Source organism: Kogia breviceps, chromosome 5 (genome assembly GCF_026419965.1).
Source record: "Kogia breviceps isolate mKogBre1 chromosome 5, mKogBre1 haplotype 1, whole genome shotgun sequence".
Taxonomy (NCBI): domain Eukaryota; kingdom Metazoa; phylum Chordata; class Mammalia; order Artiodactyla; family Physeteridae; genus Kogia; species Kogia breviceps.
This window is the reverse complement of record NC_081314.1, coordinates 12,434,244-12,452,384: the sequence shown is the minus strand read 5'-3', so window position 1 is coordinate 12,452,384 and position 18,141 is coordinate 12,434,244. Positions and strand designations below refer to the sequence as shown.

The following is an 18,141-nucleotide window of genomic DNA, read 5'->3' as shown; positions in this document are numbered from 1 at the left end:
GTTGATGGACACTTAGACTGCTTCCATATCTTAGCTATTGTAAATAACGCTCCTATGAACACTGGGGTTCATTCATCTTTTTGAATCAGTGTTTTCCATTTTCTTCAGATATATACGCATGAGTGGAATTGCTGAATCATATGGTAGTTCTATTTTTATTTTTTTAAGGAACCGCCATACTGCTTTCCGCAGTGGCTTCACCAATTTACACTCCCACCAACAGTGTACAAGGGTTCCCTTTTCTCCACATCCTGGCCAACATTTGTTATCTGTGGTCTTTCTGATGACAGCATTTCTGACAGGTATGACAGGTATTTCTGACAATATCTCATTGTGGTTTTGATTTGCACTTCTCTGATGATTTGCGATGCTGAACATCCTTGGAAGTGCCTGTCGGCCATCTATATGTCTTCTTTGGAAAAAATGTCTGTTTGGATCTTCTGCCTATTTTTTGATTGGGTTGTTTGTTCTTAATATTGACATGTATGAGCTGTTTATATATATTTTGGGTATTAATCCCTTACCAGTCATATCATTTGCAAATATTTTCTCCCATACAGTAGGTTATCTTTTTGTTTTGTTGATGGTTTCATTTGCTGTGTAAAAGCTTCTAAGTTTAATTAGGTCCATTTGTTTATTTTTACTGTTGTTTCCTTTGCCTTAGGAGACAGATCCAAAAACATGTTACTACAATTTATGTCAAAGAATGTTCTGCCTATGTTTTCTTCTAGGATTTTTATGGTTTCCAGGCTTACATTTAGGTCTTTAATCCATTTTGAGTCTATTTCTGTATATGGTGTGAAAACATGTTCTAATATCTTTCTTTTACATGTAGTTGTCCATAAGGTTCTTTTGTTAAATATGAAGACACAGGTTTATATCCATTCTCTTTTGAAACTACACTAAAATGAAGCTAAAGGACTCAAAAAGGATAAAACCATCAAAAAATATACTTATTGGTACTACCCTGGTAGTCCAGCAGTTAAGACTCCACGCTCCCAATGCAAGGGGCCCAGGTTCCATCCCTGGTCAGGGAACTAGATCCCGTATGCCACAAGTAAGAGCCCACATGCCGCAACTAAGACCCAGCACAGCCAAATAAATAAATATATTTTTTAACATATACATATGTAGCACAAAAGGAGACATCAGGGACATAAATACAGCTTATTGAAGCTAGATAGAGGGTAGGTGAACTTGGCTTGGCAAAATAGAACAAGTCAAACCCTATGCATGTGAGGGCAGGTGAGGGAATGAAACCAATAAGCTGCAAACACAACAGAAAGGCTTAAGAATGGAGACATCTGGGGCTTCCCTGGTGGCGCAGTGGTTGAGAGTCCGCCTGCCAATGCAGGAGACACGGGTTCGTGCCCCGGTCCGGGAGGATCCCACATGCTGCGGAGCGGCTTGGCCCGTGAGCCGTGGCCGCTGAGCCTGTGCGTCCGGAGCCTGTGCTCCGCAACGGGAGAGGCCACAACAGTGAAAGGCCCGCGTACTGCAAAAAAAAAAAAAAGAATGGAGACATCTGGGTCGGGGCTGAAAATAGGAATATTGGTTGAAAGGCTGTATAAGAACAGTTTTCACCCAGAAGCCTTATCATGTAGCCAAGAAACTGCTTCTCCTGCACCCTAGCAAGAGACAAGTGATTTGTCTTAAGACACTAAACTAGACAGGATGTAGAAACCAGGTACACACAGGGGTTGTGTGTCACAGCATACCACAAAGAGATTAAATTAATATTCACATGCTGAACAGTGGACCCCAGCCCTCTTCCCCAAATCAGCTTCCAGAACACAAGCCAATCAAGCAGGAGACTAGGAGATTCCTCCATAGGGAATCTGACCCAAGAGAAAAGAACCTCAATCACTCAATCATCCTGTATTAATAAGACTTGCAGTTAGCAACTCCCCACGGACAGAGTTTTTACTGTCTCACTCTTTAATCTAAACAGATGGCCAAAGATTACTGAACAAATGAGGAAAGTCTCTAACATGAAATAAAGAGACCAAATTAACAAAACAGAAGGAAAAGAAAGGAAGGAAGAAGAGAGAAAGAAAGAAAAGAAGGAAAGAGAAAGAAGGCAAAGGGTGAGAAATCTACAAACTAGAACAAAAAGCTTTTTAAAATTAGAAAAAAATAAGAATCACATATCTATAATGTCCAACTAAAAGGGAATTTCAGAAAAAGAAAAGAGAAAAGAAAAAAAGAAATTATACCCCCAAAAGGACATATTTGTAACATAGTGAACTAAAGGGTCTGTAAACTTCACCTTAACAAATACCTAGAAATGTTGGATAAATTAAAATACATATTCTCTCAAATGCTGAGCTCACAAGAAAGCAAAGTTTTCAGCTGCCATGGAGGAATTTGTCAACACAAGTAACCAAAACTTTTAACTTTTAATGGCCTTAAAGTGAAAAGAGATGAGGCCTTGGGAATCACATGAAGTGAAGAGTTAGAATTAAGGCCCCCACTCCCTTTCTTTTTTTTTTTTTCCACCTCGTTTCAAACATTCTCAGTGAAAGGATGGATTAGGGAAGGAGAAGGAAATCAACCACCAGCAAAGACAAGAAAATGTCTCTATCTAGCTCTGGAAACTAGGGGAAAAAGAGAGAGGTCTCCTAAAAATCCTCAGATTCAGGTATCATAATGATCTCCAATTAAAAAATAAAAATCCATCCAGACACAGCAAACACTAAAAATAAAGAGATCTTAAGAACAAGCAGAGAATGACACCAAAGGCACAGGCAGCAGAAGACAAAATAGACAAATAAGACTTTATGAAAAATTTTAAATTCTGCACATCAAAAGACACTAGCCACAAAGTAAAAAACCAACCCACAGAATAGGAGAAAATATTTGCAAATCATACATCCAACAAGGGATCAATATCCAGAATATACAGAGAACTCTTAAAACTCAACAACCAAAAAAAAGAAAAAAAACAAACAACTCGATTCCAAAATGGGCGAAGGACTTGAATAGACTTTCCTCCAAAGAAGATGTACAAATGGCCAAGAAGTATATGAAAAGATACTCAACATCACTAATCATTAGAAAAAGGCAAAATAAAATCACAGTGAGGTTCTATCTCACATCCATTAGAATGGCTACTCTCAAAACAAGAAGCATTGACAAGGATGTACAGAAATCGAGACTTTTGTGCACTGCCAGTGGGAATATAAAATGATACAGCTAGTGTGAAGTTTAAACAGTATGGAAGTCCTGAAAAAATTCAAACTAGAATTACCATGTGATCCAGAAAGTCCACTTCTGGATATATACTCAAAAAAACTGAAAGCAGGGTCTCAAAGAGTCACTTGTACACCCATGTTCACAGCAGCATTATTTACAACACCTAAAATTTGCAAGTAACCCAAGTATCCATAGACAGATGAATGGATAAACAAAATATGCTACATATACACATACAATGGAATATTATTCAACCTTAAAAAAGAAGAAAATAATGACACATACTCTAACACGGATGAACTCTGAGGACACTATGCTTAGTGATATAAGCCCATCACATAAAGACAAATACAGTATGATTCTACTTCTATGATTTATATGACTACTTAGAGTAATCAAAATCATAGAGACAGAAAGTAGAATGGTGGTTGTCAGGGACTGGAGAAGGGGAGAATGGGTACAGAGTTTCAGATTTCAAGATGAAGAGTTCTGGAGATGGTGGTGATGATTGCACAACAATATGAATGTACTTAATGACACTAAACTGTACACTTTAAAATGGTTAACACAGTAAACTTTGTTATGTGTATTTTACTACAATTTTTTTAAATTGGGGGGAAAAAACACAGGCAGAGAGAAAAACAGATTATCTACAAACAAATGACAATTAGACTGCAGAAGACTTCTCAACAGCAGTAAAAGCAAAAACACAGTGAAGTGATATCCTCAAGGTGTTAAGGGAAAATAATAGCAAACTAGAATTCTGAACTATTTTAGTATAGTTTTCACCTAAAAATAAGCGTGAAATAAAAGACATTTTCAGTGAGTTTACCTTCAACAAACATTCAGTAAAGAGGCATCCGAAGGATATACCTCAGGAAAATGGAAACTAAACTGAAAATGCAAAAGGAATTCAAGAAAGAGAAATCAAAAAGGTACGAGTATATATAAACATACATCATCTGTATGATAGTTATATTGAATAATTTTAGAAGATGAAGAAAGTGGGGGAAAAAACAGGAGGAAATATGCCTGGACAACAATAATATAAGAAGGGAGGCATTTGATCAGAATTAAAGAATTCAAAGGGCCTTGTGCTATTTAGAAAATACTGTGTTAAATATGCTCACTAAAAATGTAAAGGCAACCACTAAAAGGACAAAGGAATTATCAAAAGGTGACAAGATAGAAAAATAGAAGCAGCACAGAAAAAGCAGTATAAATGGACAGTAGAAAGAAATGCAAATACATAAATAAACTCATTAGTCAAAAAGATTGTCACGTTGGGTTTAAAATAAACAATAAAATGGAAAACAAAATCCAACTGCTCTTTGCAGTATCTAACACATACCTCCACAGAAAGTAATAGAATGAAAAAAGACAACGTAACTCTATTAACAGACAAATGGTCTTTATAGTAAGAGCATTATAGAGGATAAAGAGGATATAACGATTAAAGGTTCTTTTCAGCAGGAAGACACAAATATTCTAAATTTAAATGTATTTTATAACAGTTCACAAATGTACAAAGGAAAAAAAAGACAAACTTACAAGGAAAAGCTGAGAAATCTACAATTATAAAAGATTTTAACATACACCTCTCAGTAATGATGAGAACAGACAAAATAAGAAAGTCAGTAAGGGTATACACAAAATTTCATCAACACAATTAGTTAAGTGTGGTCTAAGAGACATATGTACCAACCTGCCCCCCAAATGGGAGAATACACATTGTTTTCCAAAGAATTCTCTTCAAAACAATGCCTCATTTGATGAGGTCAGTATGACCTTTACACCAAAGCCAGATAATAGGAACAATTTGTTAAACTACAGTCGAGTTTAACTTATGTACAGCAACAAAATCAATACAGAAAAACACAAATATCAATAAACACTAGGAGGATTACAATGGTAAAGAAAGTCCAATAGTAGGAAAGATTAAATACTTAATAATAAATTACAAGACATGTATAAAAACTTCTATGAGGGAATTGAAAACATATGTCTACACAAAAGCCTGCACACGAATGTTCATAGCAACATTATTATAATAGCCAAAAAGCGTAAACAAACCCAATGTCTATCAACTGCTGAATGGATAAATAAAAAGGGCTATGTCTATACAGTGGAATGCATACTATTTGGCAATAAAAAGGAGATGAAGTATTGTTGTGTTACAGTATGTATAAACCTAGAAAATATTACACTAAGTGAAAGAAGGCAGTCACAAAATGCCACATGTTGTATGATTTAATTTAAATATGATTTAGATATTCTACATGAATAGTTCACTTATATGAACTATTCAGAGGCAAATCCAAAGAAACATAAAGTAAATTAGTAGTTGCCCAGGGCTGGAGGGAGAAGAGAATGAGAAGTGACTGCTAATGGGCACAGGTTTCTCTTCGGGGTACTGGGAATGTTCTGGAATTAGGTGGTGGTAATGGCTGCATATATCTGTGAACATACCAAAAACCACCAAATCATATACTTTAAAAGGTGAATTTTATGACAATTATAATGCAATAAAGCTTTTTTAAAAAAATGAGGAAAATTTTCAATACTCCTAAAGAAGATTTGAACAATGGAAAGACATACCCTGTTCTTGGATAAGACAACTGAACATTATAAGGATATAAATTCTCCCTAAGTTAATTTATAAATTCAATGTAATCCCAATAAAAATACTAACAACCCATTTTATAGAGTTAGACAAGTTGACATAGAAGGAACTCCCTGGTGGCGCAGTGGATAAGAATCTACCTGCCAATGCAGGGGACACAGGTTTGAGCCCTGATCTGGGAAGATCCCACATGCTGTGGAGCAACTAAGCCCGTGCACAACTACTGAGCCTGTGCTCTAGAGCCCACAAGCCACAACTACTGAAGCCCACGTGCCCAGAGCCCGTGCTCCGCAACAAGAGAAGCCACCGCAATGAGAAGCCCGCGCACCGCAACGAAGAGTAGCCCCCGCCAGCCACAACTAGAGAAAGTCCGCGCGCAGCAACGAAGACCCAACGCAGCCAAATAAATAAATAATTTAAAAAGAAAAAAAAGTTGACATAGAAAACAAACATGCAAGAATATCTAGGAAAGTACTGGAAAAGAAAAACCATGAATGGAAAATAACCTTACCAGATATTAAAATATGCTATACAGCCTCTATAATTAAAACACTGTGGTACCAATGCACGAATAGGCCAGTAGACCAGTGGACAGAATAGAAAGTACAGAATTAGCCCTAAATACATATGGAAATTTAGTATATGACAAAGTTGGCATCCCCAATCATTGGGTAAAGATGGACTCTTTTCAGATTTTTTTTAAATTGTGGTAAAATACACATAACAAAGTTTACTATCTTAACCATTTTTTAGTTTAGAGCTCAGCAGCATCAAGTACATTCACACTGCAGTATAACCAACTTACAGATCTCTTTTCATCTTGAAAGACTGAAACTACATAATCATTAAACAATAGCTCACATTCACCCCTCCCCCTAGCTCTTGACAACCATCATTCTGCTTTGTCTCTATGAGTTTGACTGCTCTAAGTACCTCATATAAATGGAATCATACAGTATTTGTCTTTTCGTGACTGGCTTATTTCACTTAGCATCAAGTTCCCAGGGTTCATCCATGTTATAGCATGTGTAAGAATTTTCTTCCTTTTTAAGGTTAAACAATATTCCACTGTATGTGTATACTACATTTTGCTAATCCATTCATCTATTTATGGACACGTGGGTTGCTTCTATCTTCTATAAACATGGATGTAAACATGAGCGTACAAGTATCTCTTTGAGGCTCTGCTTTCGATTCTTTTGAGTATACATCCAGAAGTGGAATTGCTGGATCACATGGTAATTCTACTTTGAATTTTTTGAGGAACTTCTATACTGTTTTCAACACTGGCTGTACCATTTTATAAATTTTACCACCAACAGTGTAAGGGCTTCAATTTCTCCACCAACCAAGGTTCCAATCCTCACCAACATTTGTTATTTTCTGTTTTGGGGGGTTTTTTTTAATAGGTGTCATCCTAATAGGTATGAGGTGGTATCTCACTGCGGTTTTGACTTGCATTTCCCTAATGTTTAGTGGATGTTAAACATCTTTTCATGTGCTTTTTGCCCATTTGTATATCTTTTTTGGAGAAATGTCTATTCAAGTCTTTTGCCGATTTTTTTTTTTTTTTTTGGCTGTGTTGGGTCTTCGTTGCTGCATACAGTCCTTCTCTAGTTGCGGCGAGCGGCAGGGGCTACTCCTCGTTGTAGTGCATGGGTTTCTCATTGCTGTCGCTTCTCTTGTTGCAGAGCACGGGCTCTAGCTGCGCGGCCTTCAGCAGTTGTGGCACTCGGGCCCTAGGGCGCACAGGCTTCAGTAGTTGTGGCACAGGCTCAGTAGCTGTGGCTCTCAGGCTCTAGAGTGCAGGCTCAGCGGCCATGGCTCACGGGCTTAGTTGCTCCACAGCATGTGGGATCTTCCCGGACCAGGGATCGAACCCATGTCCCCTGCACTGGCAGGCGGATTCTTAAGCACTGCACCACCAGGGAAGTCCTTTTGCCAATTTTTGAATCAAGTTGTTTGGGTTCTGGTAGAAGTTCTTTATATATTCTAGATATTACCCCTTATAAGACATATGATTTGCAAGTATTTTCTCCCAAACATATTTCTCCCATAGGCTGCCTTTCACTCTTAATGGTGTCTTTTGATGCACAGACGTTTTTAATTCTGATGTAGTCCAATTTATCTATTTTTACTTTTGTTACCTGTGCTTTTGGTATCATGTCCAAAAATCACTGCCAAATCCAAAATCATAAAGATTCTTACCTATGTTTTCTTCTAAGAATTTAATACTTTTAGCTCTTAAGTTTAGGTCTTTGATTCATTTTGAGTTAATTGTTATATATGGTATAAAGGCCCAATTTTATTTTATTTTTCACATGGATATCCAGTTTCCCCAACATCATTTGTTGAAAAGACCACCCTTTCCCCGTTGAATGGTCTTGGCACCCTTGTCAAAAATAACTTGCCCAGGGCTTCCCTGGTGGCGCAGTGGTTGAGAATCCGCCTGCCGTTGCAGGGGTCACGGGTTCGTGCCCTGGTCCGGGAAGGTCCCACATGCCGCGGAGCACCTAAGCCCGTGAGCCGTGGCCGCTGAGCCTGCGCGTCCGGAGCCTGTGCTCCGCAACGGGAGAGGCCACAGCAGTGAGAAGCCCGCATACAGCAAAAAAAAAAAAAAAAAAACTTGCCCATATATTCAAGGTTTTATTCTGGGCTATTATATTCCACTGATTTTTATGTCTGTCTTTATGCTAGTACCACATTGCTTGATTACTGTAGCTTTGTAATAAGTAGTGAAATTGGGAAGTCTGAGTCCGCCAGCTTTGTTCCCTTTCGGGATTATTTTGGCTACGTGAGGTCCCTTGAAATTCTATATGAATTTTAGAATGGATTTTTCTGTTTCTGTTAAGTAAAAGAAATTGCGATTTTGATAAAGATTGCACTGAATTGGTACATCACTTTGTGTGGTATTGACATTTTAGCAATATTAAGTCTTCCAGTCTAGGAACACAAGTTGTCTATTTATTTGTGTCTTCTTTAATTTCAGCAATGTTTTATAATTTTTCATGTAAGAGTATTTTGCCTCCTTGATTAAGTTTATTCCTAAAGTATTTTATTCTTTTTTCTTTTTCATGCTATCCTGAATGGAATTGTTTTCTTAATTTCCCCTTTGGATTGTTCACTACGTTAGTGTGTAGAAATGCAATTGATTCTTTTGTGTTGATTTTTTTATCCTGAAACTTTGCTGAATTTGTTCATTAATTCTAATAGGTTTGGGTATGTAGAATCTTTAGGGTTTTCTACATATAAAGATCATATTGTCTGCCAATGAAGAATATTTTGCTTCTTCCTTTCCAATTCCAATGTCTTTTACTTCTTTTTCCTGACTAATTGCTCCGGGTAGGACTTCCAGTACTATGTTAAATAGAGTGGTGACTGCAGAAATCCTTGTCTTGTTCCTGAACTTGAAGAAAAGCTTTCAGTCTTTCACAACTCAGTGTGATGTTAGCTGTGGGCTTCTCCTATAGGGCCTTTTTACATGTTGAGGTAGTTCCTTCTATTCCTAGTTTGTGGCGTGTTTTTATCATAAAGGGTGTTGAATTTCGTCAAATACTTTTTGGCATCAACTGAAAAGATGAACTTTTTAATAAATGGTGCTGGGCAGTCATTCTGAAAAAGATAAAATTAGATACATATCTCACAACATACACACAAGTAAACTCCAAAAGGATTAGAGATCAAGATTTAAAAAATGAAAATGGGTATCCATCAACTTAACCAAGGTAAACAAGGGTAACCAAGGTAAACAAGGGTAACCAAGGTAAATATAACCAATGATAAAACATATTGACATGACGAACCCCTTGATGAGCTCTGTGAAAGAAAGACACATCATTTTTGGTGTTATTTTTTACTAAAAAGGCATAACCATACTCCAATAATGAGACAACATTGGACAAAGTCAAATAAAGGATATCCTGGAAAATATATGATCGGTACTCTTCAAAAGTGTCAAGGTCATGTAACAAAGAAAAACTGAAGGCTGTTAGAGAATAAAGAATACTAAGGAGAAACAACTAAATGCAATGTGGGAGCCTAGACAGGATTCTGGAACAGAAAAATGTCATTACAGAAAAAAATGATGAAATTCAAATTAAGGTCTGTAGTTTAGTTAATAATATTGTCCTGATGTTAGTTTCTTGCTCCTGATAATTATACAATGGTTATAAAGAGGTTAACATCAGGAAGTTGTATCTTTCCTGTAAGTCTAAAATTAGTCTAGGGCTTCCCTGGTGGCGCAGTGGTTGAGAGTCCTCCTGCCATTGCAGGGGACACGGGTTCGTGCCCCGGTCAGGGAAGTTCTCACATGCCGCGGAGCAGCTGGGCCCATGAGCCATGGCCACTGAGCCTGCGCATCCGGAGCCTGTGCTCCGCAACGGGAGAGGCCACAACAGTGAGGCCCGCGTACTGCAAAAAAATAATAATAATAAAATAAAAGACCCAACACAGCCAAAATCTAATTAATTAATTAAAAGAAAAAAACATGAAGGACTTCTCTAGTTGTCCACTGGTTAAGACTCCACTTTTCCACTGCAGAGGGCACGGGTCTGGGAACTAAGATCCTGCATGCTGAGCAGTCCAGCAAAAAACAAAACAAAACAAAAAAGATGATTCTGGCTGCAATGCTTAAGGACTCACGACAGAAAAAGATCAAAGAAGGAAAGTCAAAAGGAAGCTATTATTGTAGAGAAAAGGAATGGAGGCCCAGACTATGGTAACAACAGTAGGAATGGCGAGAAATGGACATGGATTACCTTTTTGCTTCAGGTATCTCTATCAAGAAAAATTATCTTCAGATTGGATGGGGTTAAACGAGCATTGGTATCTTGCACTAAATGGGCATTTAATATATTTAATCAATGAATTAATGGAAACCAAAGCTCGATATGGATGAGAAGATTCTAAAGAGAGTTCCTAACTGCTCTAAGGAAACCTTCAACAAGGTATATCACTCCCGATGAAATGTTCATGCAGCTGCTAGGGAAAGAGGATCCTGCCAACTATTGATCACTGAAGTTAAATGTAACTCTAGACAAGATTTTAGAGTCATTACTGAGAGAAGTCTATGAACACAGAAAAAGCAATAACCAACCTATGCTCCTGGAAATCAGTATAGTTTCATTAAGGATGAGTAATGACAGATTAATACTCTTTTTTTTTTGACAGTTATTAAACAGATAGGATTTTTTTAAATGAAGTATATAAAGTTACCTGGGTTTTAGGAAGGCAATTGTTAAAGTTCCTTATATTTTCCTTGTGAAAACCTAGAACTATTTGAGGTAGATAATGATATATTAGCTGGATTTCTAATTAGTTGAACAACTTGAATCAAAGAATTAACAGGTTTTTAAAAATCAGCATTATGAGGTAGGTCTCTAGCAGGGTAAGAGCTCTGCTCCTAGGCCCACCTAGTCAACACTTTAATATTTGCATGAAGGCTATGTCAGCTTTATCAAAATTATAGTTTATCAAATCTATGGATAAACAAATAAGCTTTTTTATTGAATGACCAAATCAAGACTTTTTCTTTTTTTTAGAGTCAACATACTGGAACCAATCTGACAAGATAAAATTTAATGGGGATAAATATGAAGTCCTACTAAAAAATATTCTATTAAAGAACTGGGAGAGCAGGGACAAAACAACTCAAGAATGGTAGGTGAAAAAAAAAAAAGGACGTTAGGTGACTACAAAATCAACAATGGGTAATGCACATAGCACTTAAATGCCAGGACTATTCTAAATGCTTTACATATATGCATTCATTTATTCCTTAGAAGAACCTTATCAGATAGGTACTATGATAAACCTCATTTTACAGATGAGAAAACTGAGGACCCAAAATGTTTACATAATTTACTCAAGGTCACCCAGCTGATAAACTGTAGAACCAGGATTTAAAACCAGGCAGGCTAGAACCAGAGTTCACCTTCTTGACAGGACATTACTGTAAATTAACAGTGCCATGTGATTGCAAAGAAGCAAGTCTACCCTTAATCTTAAATCAGAGCAGTAACTTACGGTCTTCTCTACTGGTTAATATCTAATTATGGGTACTACACTTTTAAGAAGAATATGGATGAACTGACACAAACCCACAAATGAGCCTTAAGTATTTTGAGGAGTTGCAAATCAAAACAACAAAATCATCAGAGGAGGTTAAAGACTGAGAATATTTTGTCTAGAAAAGAAAAGAATCAGGAGAGTATAGGAAGTATCTTCAAATATTTGAAAACCCACTACAGAGGGGACAGAACTAGAACCAGTGAAGATATAACTTCTAGTTCAGTAAAAGAAATAATTTTATAAAAATTAGAGTTGTCCAAATATCTTTGCCTCAGAAACTATGAATCTTCTCTCCAGAAAAATATACAAATGCACATAAAATTTCCAAGGGTTCACAAATCTACTTTTAAATGTATTCATGCCCCATCCTTAGAATCATTTATCCCAGATTAAAACAGAAAAGATTCAAGTATGAAGAGGCAAATATATTTAATAATCTTTAAAACTGATTACACTTTAAAACTTTATGATCTAGAAAGCACTGAACTTCATGCTTTCTAGTTTCCTCTAAGACACATTAAGATATACGTTGCAATAAGAGCTTAAAATATGATGACAAGTTCAGAAAAAAAGTGAAATCAAGTTTGCCAAGTGACAATGTAAACTGACTATAAGTTCTGACTGTAAGTAATAATGGCTTACTATTTCATCTTTAAAAGAAACATACCTAAGTTTAAAGATTAAAAAATGAGGTGCTAATATACTACTCAATATCTAATATTTAATGCCCAAGTTAGAAAGTTTCCCCCTCTGCCTTTAAGACTTCATCTTAAACTCTCCCTTCTCATCTTTTAGTCCCGGATAATTGTTAAGGTTGACAAACTAAAAAACAATGGACTAGAAGTCAGAATACTGGGTTCTACTTCACTAGTTTTGCCATGAATTTAATTTTGGCTTACACTGTTTCCTCACCACATTCTAAGAACTTCCAAATACCTAAACAGACTTTAAAAATGGTGAAGTCCATATTAACAAATTGAAGGAGGAAAACCATATGATCATCTCAATAGATGCAGAGAAAGCTTTCAGCAAAATTCAACACCCATTTATGATAAAAAACCGTGTAGAAAGTAGGCATAGAGGGAACTTTCCTCAACATAATAAAGGCCATACATGACAAACCCACAGACAACATCGTCCTCAATGGTGAAAAACTGAAACCATTTCCACTAAGATCAGGAACAAGACAAGGTTGCCCACTCTCACCACTCTTATTCAACCTAGTTTTGGAACTTCTAGCCACAGCAATCAGAGAAGAAAAAGAAATAAAAGGAACACAAATCGGAAAAGAAGTAAAGCTGTCACTGTTTGCAGATGACATGATACTATACAGAGGGAATCCTAAAGACACTACCAGAAAACTACTAGAGCTAATCAATGAATTTGGTAAAGGTGCAGGATACAAAATTAATGCACAGAAATCTCTGGCATTCCTATACACTAATGATGAAAAATCTGAGAGTGAAATTAAGAAAACACTCCCATTTACCATGCAACAAAAAGAATAAAATATCTAGGAATAAGCCTACCTAAGGAGACAAAAGACCTGTATGCAGAAAATTATAAGACACTGATGAAAGAAATTAAAGATGATACAAATAGATGGAGAGATATACCATGTTCTTGGATTGGAAGAATCAACATTGTGAAAATGACTCTACTACCCCAAGCAATCTACAGATTCAATGCGATCCCTATCAAACGACCACTGGCATTTTTCACAGAACTGGAACAAAAAATTTCACAATTTATATGGAAACACAAAAGACCCCGAATAGCCAAAGCAATCTTGAGAACGAAAAATGGAGCTGGAGGAATCAGGCTCCCTGACTTCAGACTGTACTACAAAGCTACAGTAATCAAGACAGTATGGTACTGGCACAAAAACAGAAATATAGATCAATGGAATAGGACAGAAATCCCAGAGATAAACCCCCACACATATGGTCACCTTATCTTTGATAAAGGGGGCAAGAATATACAGTGGAGAAAAGACAGCCTCTTCAATAAGTGGTGCTGGGAAAACTGGACTGGTACATGTAAAAGTATGAAATTAGAACACTCCTAACACAATACACAAAAATAAACTCAAAATGGATTAAAGACCTAAATGTAAGGCCAGATACTATCAAACTCTTAGAGGAAAACATAGGCAGAACACTCTATGACATAAATCACAGCAAGATCCTTTTTGACCCACCTCCTAGAGAAATGGAAATAAAAACAAAAATAAAAAAATGGAACCTAATGAAACTTCAAAGCTTTTGCACAGCAAAGGAAACCATAAACAAGTCCAAAAGACAACCCTCAGAAAGGGAGAAAATATTTGCAAATGAAGCAACTGACAAAGGATTAATCTCCAAAATTTACAAGCAGCTCATGCAGCTCAATATCAAAAAACAAACAACCCAATCCAAAAATGGGCAGAAGACCTAAATAAACATTTCTGCAAAGAAGATATACAGATTGCCAACAAACACATGAAAGAATGTTCAACATCATTTTTTTTTTTTTTTTTTTTGTGGTACACGGGCCTCTCACTGTTGTGGCCTCTCCCATTGCGGAGCACAGGCTCCGGACGCGCAGGCTCAGCGGCCATGGCTCACGGGCCCAGCCGCTCCGCGGCATGTGGGATCCTCCCGGACCGGGGCACAAACCCGTGTCCCCTGCATCGGCAGGCGGACTCTCAACCACTGCGCCACCAGGGAAGCCCTCAAATCATTAATCATTAGAGAAATGCAAATCACAACTACAATGAGATATCATCTCACACCGGTCAGAATGGCCACCATCAAAAAATCTACAAACAAGAAATGCTGGAGAGGGTGTGGAGAAAAGGGAACCCTCTTGAACTGTTGGTGGGCATGTAAATTGATACAGCCACTATGGATAACAGTATGGAGGTTCCTTAACAAACTAAACATAGAACTACCATATGACCCAGCAATCCCACTCCTGGGCATATATCCTGAGAAAACCATAATTCAAAAAGAGTCATGCACCCCAATGTTCATTGAAGCACTATTTACAATAGCCAGGACATGGAAGCAACCTAAGTGTTCATTGACAGATGAATGGATAAAGAAGATGTGGCACATGTATACAATGGAATATTACTCAGCCATAAAAGGAAACAAAATTGAGTTATTTGTAGTGAGGTGGATGAACCTGGAGTGTGTCATACAGAGTGAAGTAAGTCAGAAAGACAAAAACAAATACCGTATGCTAACACATACATATGGAGTCTAAGAACAAAAAATGTCATGAAGAACCTAGGGGCAAGACGGGAATAAAGACATAGACCTACTAGAGCATGGACTTGAGGATATGGGGAGGGGGAAGGGTAAGCTGTGACAAAGTGAGAGAGTGGCCTGGACATATATACACTACCAAACGTAAAACAGATAGCTAGTGGGAAGCAGCCACATAGCACAGGGAGATCAGCTTGGTGCTTTGTGACCACCTAGAGGGGTGGGATAGGGAGGGTGGGAGGGAGGGAGAGGCAAGATGGAAGAGATATGGGAACATATGTATATGTATAACTGATTCACTTTGTTATAAAGCAGAAACCAACACACCACTGTAAAGCAATTATACGCCAATAAAGACGTTAAAAAAGTAAATAAATAAAAACGGTGAAGTGCAATGTAAATATATGACTCATGCATTATGCATAAAAAATAAAATATCAACATCAAGAAAACAAAGCCAGTCTTTCTATAATGCTAAAAAAAAGCAAATTCATATTCACATTTCAATTCCTAATTACAAAAAACAACCTTTGAATCCTTCAGGTTGTGTTTTAATGTATAATTTCCATCCACAAATGCTTTCCATATTAAGGATAAACATATCGGTGCACCCAATTTCAAGTTGTATTGAGGGGACATAGCTCACAGTTAAGAATTTTGTTTGCAAGGGAAAAACTTGAAGGTGCCAGTTGGACGACACATTTCCAAGAGTTGGGGGGAAAGGTACGTGATCACAAAATGGTAACGTGAAGTATTAAACACTTGAAAATTCTGTTTTCCCTCTTAATTAAACAACTAGACATAAAGAGAACTCAAAAATAAGAGTTTAATAAGTCTTGGGCGTTTATTAAACATAAGCACCACATTGCTGAAACTGCATCTGTACTGCCAGAACAGGGCTACAGACACCATGTCTGCCATGAGACTAGACTCTAGTTCCAGGCACAAGATGTTCTAATAAATAACAAATGCATCAAGAGCCAGCACAGAAGTGTGACAGAATTCAGGGTCTAGGCATTTGATTTTTCTCCGGGTGCTACTTGAGAATGGACACTGCCATTAAAGATTTATTACAGTAACAGGATAGTGATAAAGCTTTAGCTAAATTATAGGCCAACCAATGAAATGGAAAAGCAACATGCAATATCAGATCAACTAAATTATTTCCTGTATAATTTTTTACAGAGGTAGGGTCATGATTACACCGTACAGAGGACAGATGAATAACCTCAACTATATCTATTAGGTGAAGATGATTTCAAGCCATTAAGAGAAAAGTGGCCCAGAAAAAAATTAGGCTATAGAAGTCAAATGAAAAAACACAACACTAAGATTTGGGGGAGAAAGGGGAAGGAAGGGAATGAGCTACTGAGTTACTAAAAAGAGAGCCAAGAAGTGGGACAGGGAGTCTGAGCCCTCAGAGCCAGAATGAGGAAAAGTTTTCAAAGGCTCAAAGGGCGCTTCAGCAGTGAATACGGAAAGGGATGAGCCTGTTAACTGTTTCAACGAAAAGGAGAAACAATACAGGGAACTTTTCTAAACCATCATTCACGGGGGTCGATTAAATGCTTAACTCATGCAGGGCAGGGCAATTAATATGAGGTGAGCTTTGTTCCAAATGGTTACACCGATTAGTCCATTTCCTCCTGGCAACACCCTCAATAGGTGGATACTATTTTACAGATGAAGAAACTGAGACCACACAACGCCAGGTAACAGAGACTGGTACCAGAGGCTGAGCACTCATTCCCTCACTTGCACTGTCTCCCTGCAAGAGCCTATAAAAATCTTTACCCTTTTCTGTGGAGAGAGACCTTGGCTCTCCGGAATTTCTCAAAGGAGTCTGGGCCCCAAAAGTGACCCTCTACTTGAGAGAAAAGTTCCCTTATACAGGCCACGAGGCTCTTCCAAGCGCACGAGGCTTTGTAACTCTGAAATACACCTGGTAGAGATGGAAAACCAGACTTAGAAGCCATGCTTCTCCCCTGAAGATACCGAGAAAGTAGAAAGCAGCCCTTCCTCTCTTCCACTAGGCGTGACTCAGGGACCGTACCTCCCCCAATTTGCTGTGTGTCTGTGTGTGGCTGGGCCGGGGGGGGGGGAGGGGCGGTCTCCGGTTTCCGACTCTTCCCCAGACACTCAAGGGTTACTCGGCCAGGCCTGGAAGAATGCGTGGGAATAAACAGATGGGACTCGGGGTGACAAGGGGGCCCGGAGGCGCAGGGAAGGGAACCTGCCCAGGAACACGCCGGGCCGGGTCCAGAGGCCCTAGGTACGGGGCTCGCGCCCGCACCCTGAACCTTACCGCCGCTTGGCTGCAGAGAACGAGGGGACCGAGCAGGGCTGTTCTTCGAGCCTGGGGCGCGTCTTCGGGCGCCGCCGCTCCAGTGGCGCCCGCGGCTGGCGGCGGCCGGATCCCGGCCGACTCACACGCCGGACAGCCTGGGCGATCCGCGGCCTGCCCAGTCAAGGCCCTGGAGTTCGAGGTCCTGGGACGCCGACCGCGCGCGCGCCCCTGAGCCTGCCCAAAGAGGAAGGGTCAGGGCGCGCCCGCGTACCGAGCAGCGGCGGCAGCTGCAGCCGAGACCGCTGGCGGTTTCGTCCGCCCTCGCCCGGCCCAGCCACTGCCCCGCTTCCCCCGCGCGAGCTTTGGCGGCGGAGCAGCACGGTGAGCGCCGATTGGCCCTCGGGATGAATGACGTACGGCGCCTCTCTCCACGGATTGGCCAGGCCTGCGGTGCGTGCGAGGAGTAAACAAACCCCGCCCCGAGGCTTCCCAAAGAGAGGAGGGGGCAGCGAGGTGTAGCAGCGGGGTGGCAGGCACTCTGCCGAGTGCCAGGGTTGTCCACTGGAGGTTCTCAGTGGGTCCCCCGCAGGGATCTCGCCAACGCGGCTCCCCAGCCCCCTCCGGAGCAGGCTACAGGCCTGAGGCCTAAAATTTATAGACACACCCTTCCCCGCCCCTTCCCCCCCCGGCTTGGGTGGGAATCTTGACTTTTCCAT

At 39.2% G+C, this 18,141-nt stretch overlaps 1 protein-coding gene across 23 annotated transcripts in view; it reads right to left on the bottom strand.

Annotated features, from left to right (window-relative positions):
• The window catches only part of TFDP2 (transcription factor Dp-2), a 174,376-nt gene extending 156,583 nt beyond the window's left edge, over nt 1-17,793 (bottom strand). For 17 of the 23 annotated variants that reach the window (XM_067033665.1, XM_067033658.1, XM_067033648.1 and 14 more), the window contains exon 1: nt 17,444-17,779. The gene's annotated coding sequence lies outside the window, so the exon portion shown is untranslated. Of the gene's footprint in view, nt 1-17,443 lie in introns of all 23 variants that reach the window. The other 6 variants (XM_059064949.2, XM_067033649.1, XM_067033678.1 and 3 more) reach the window with 4 other exon arrangements.
• Between the last annotated feature and the right edge of the window lie 348 nt (nt 17,794-18,141).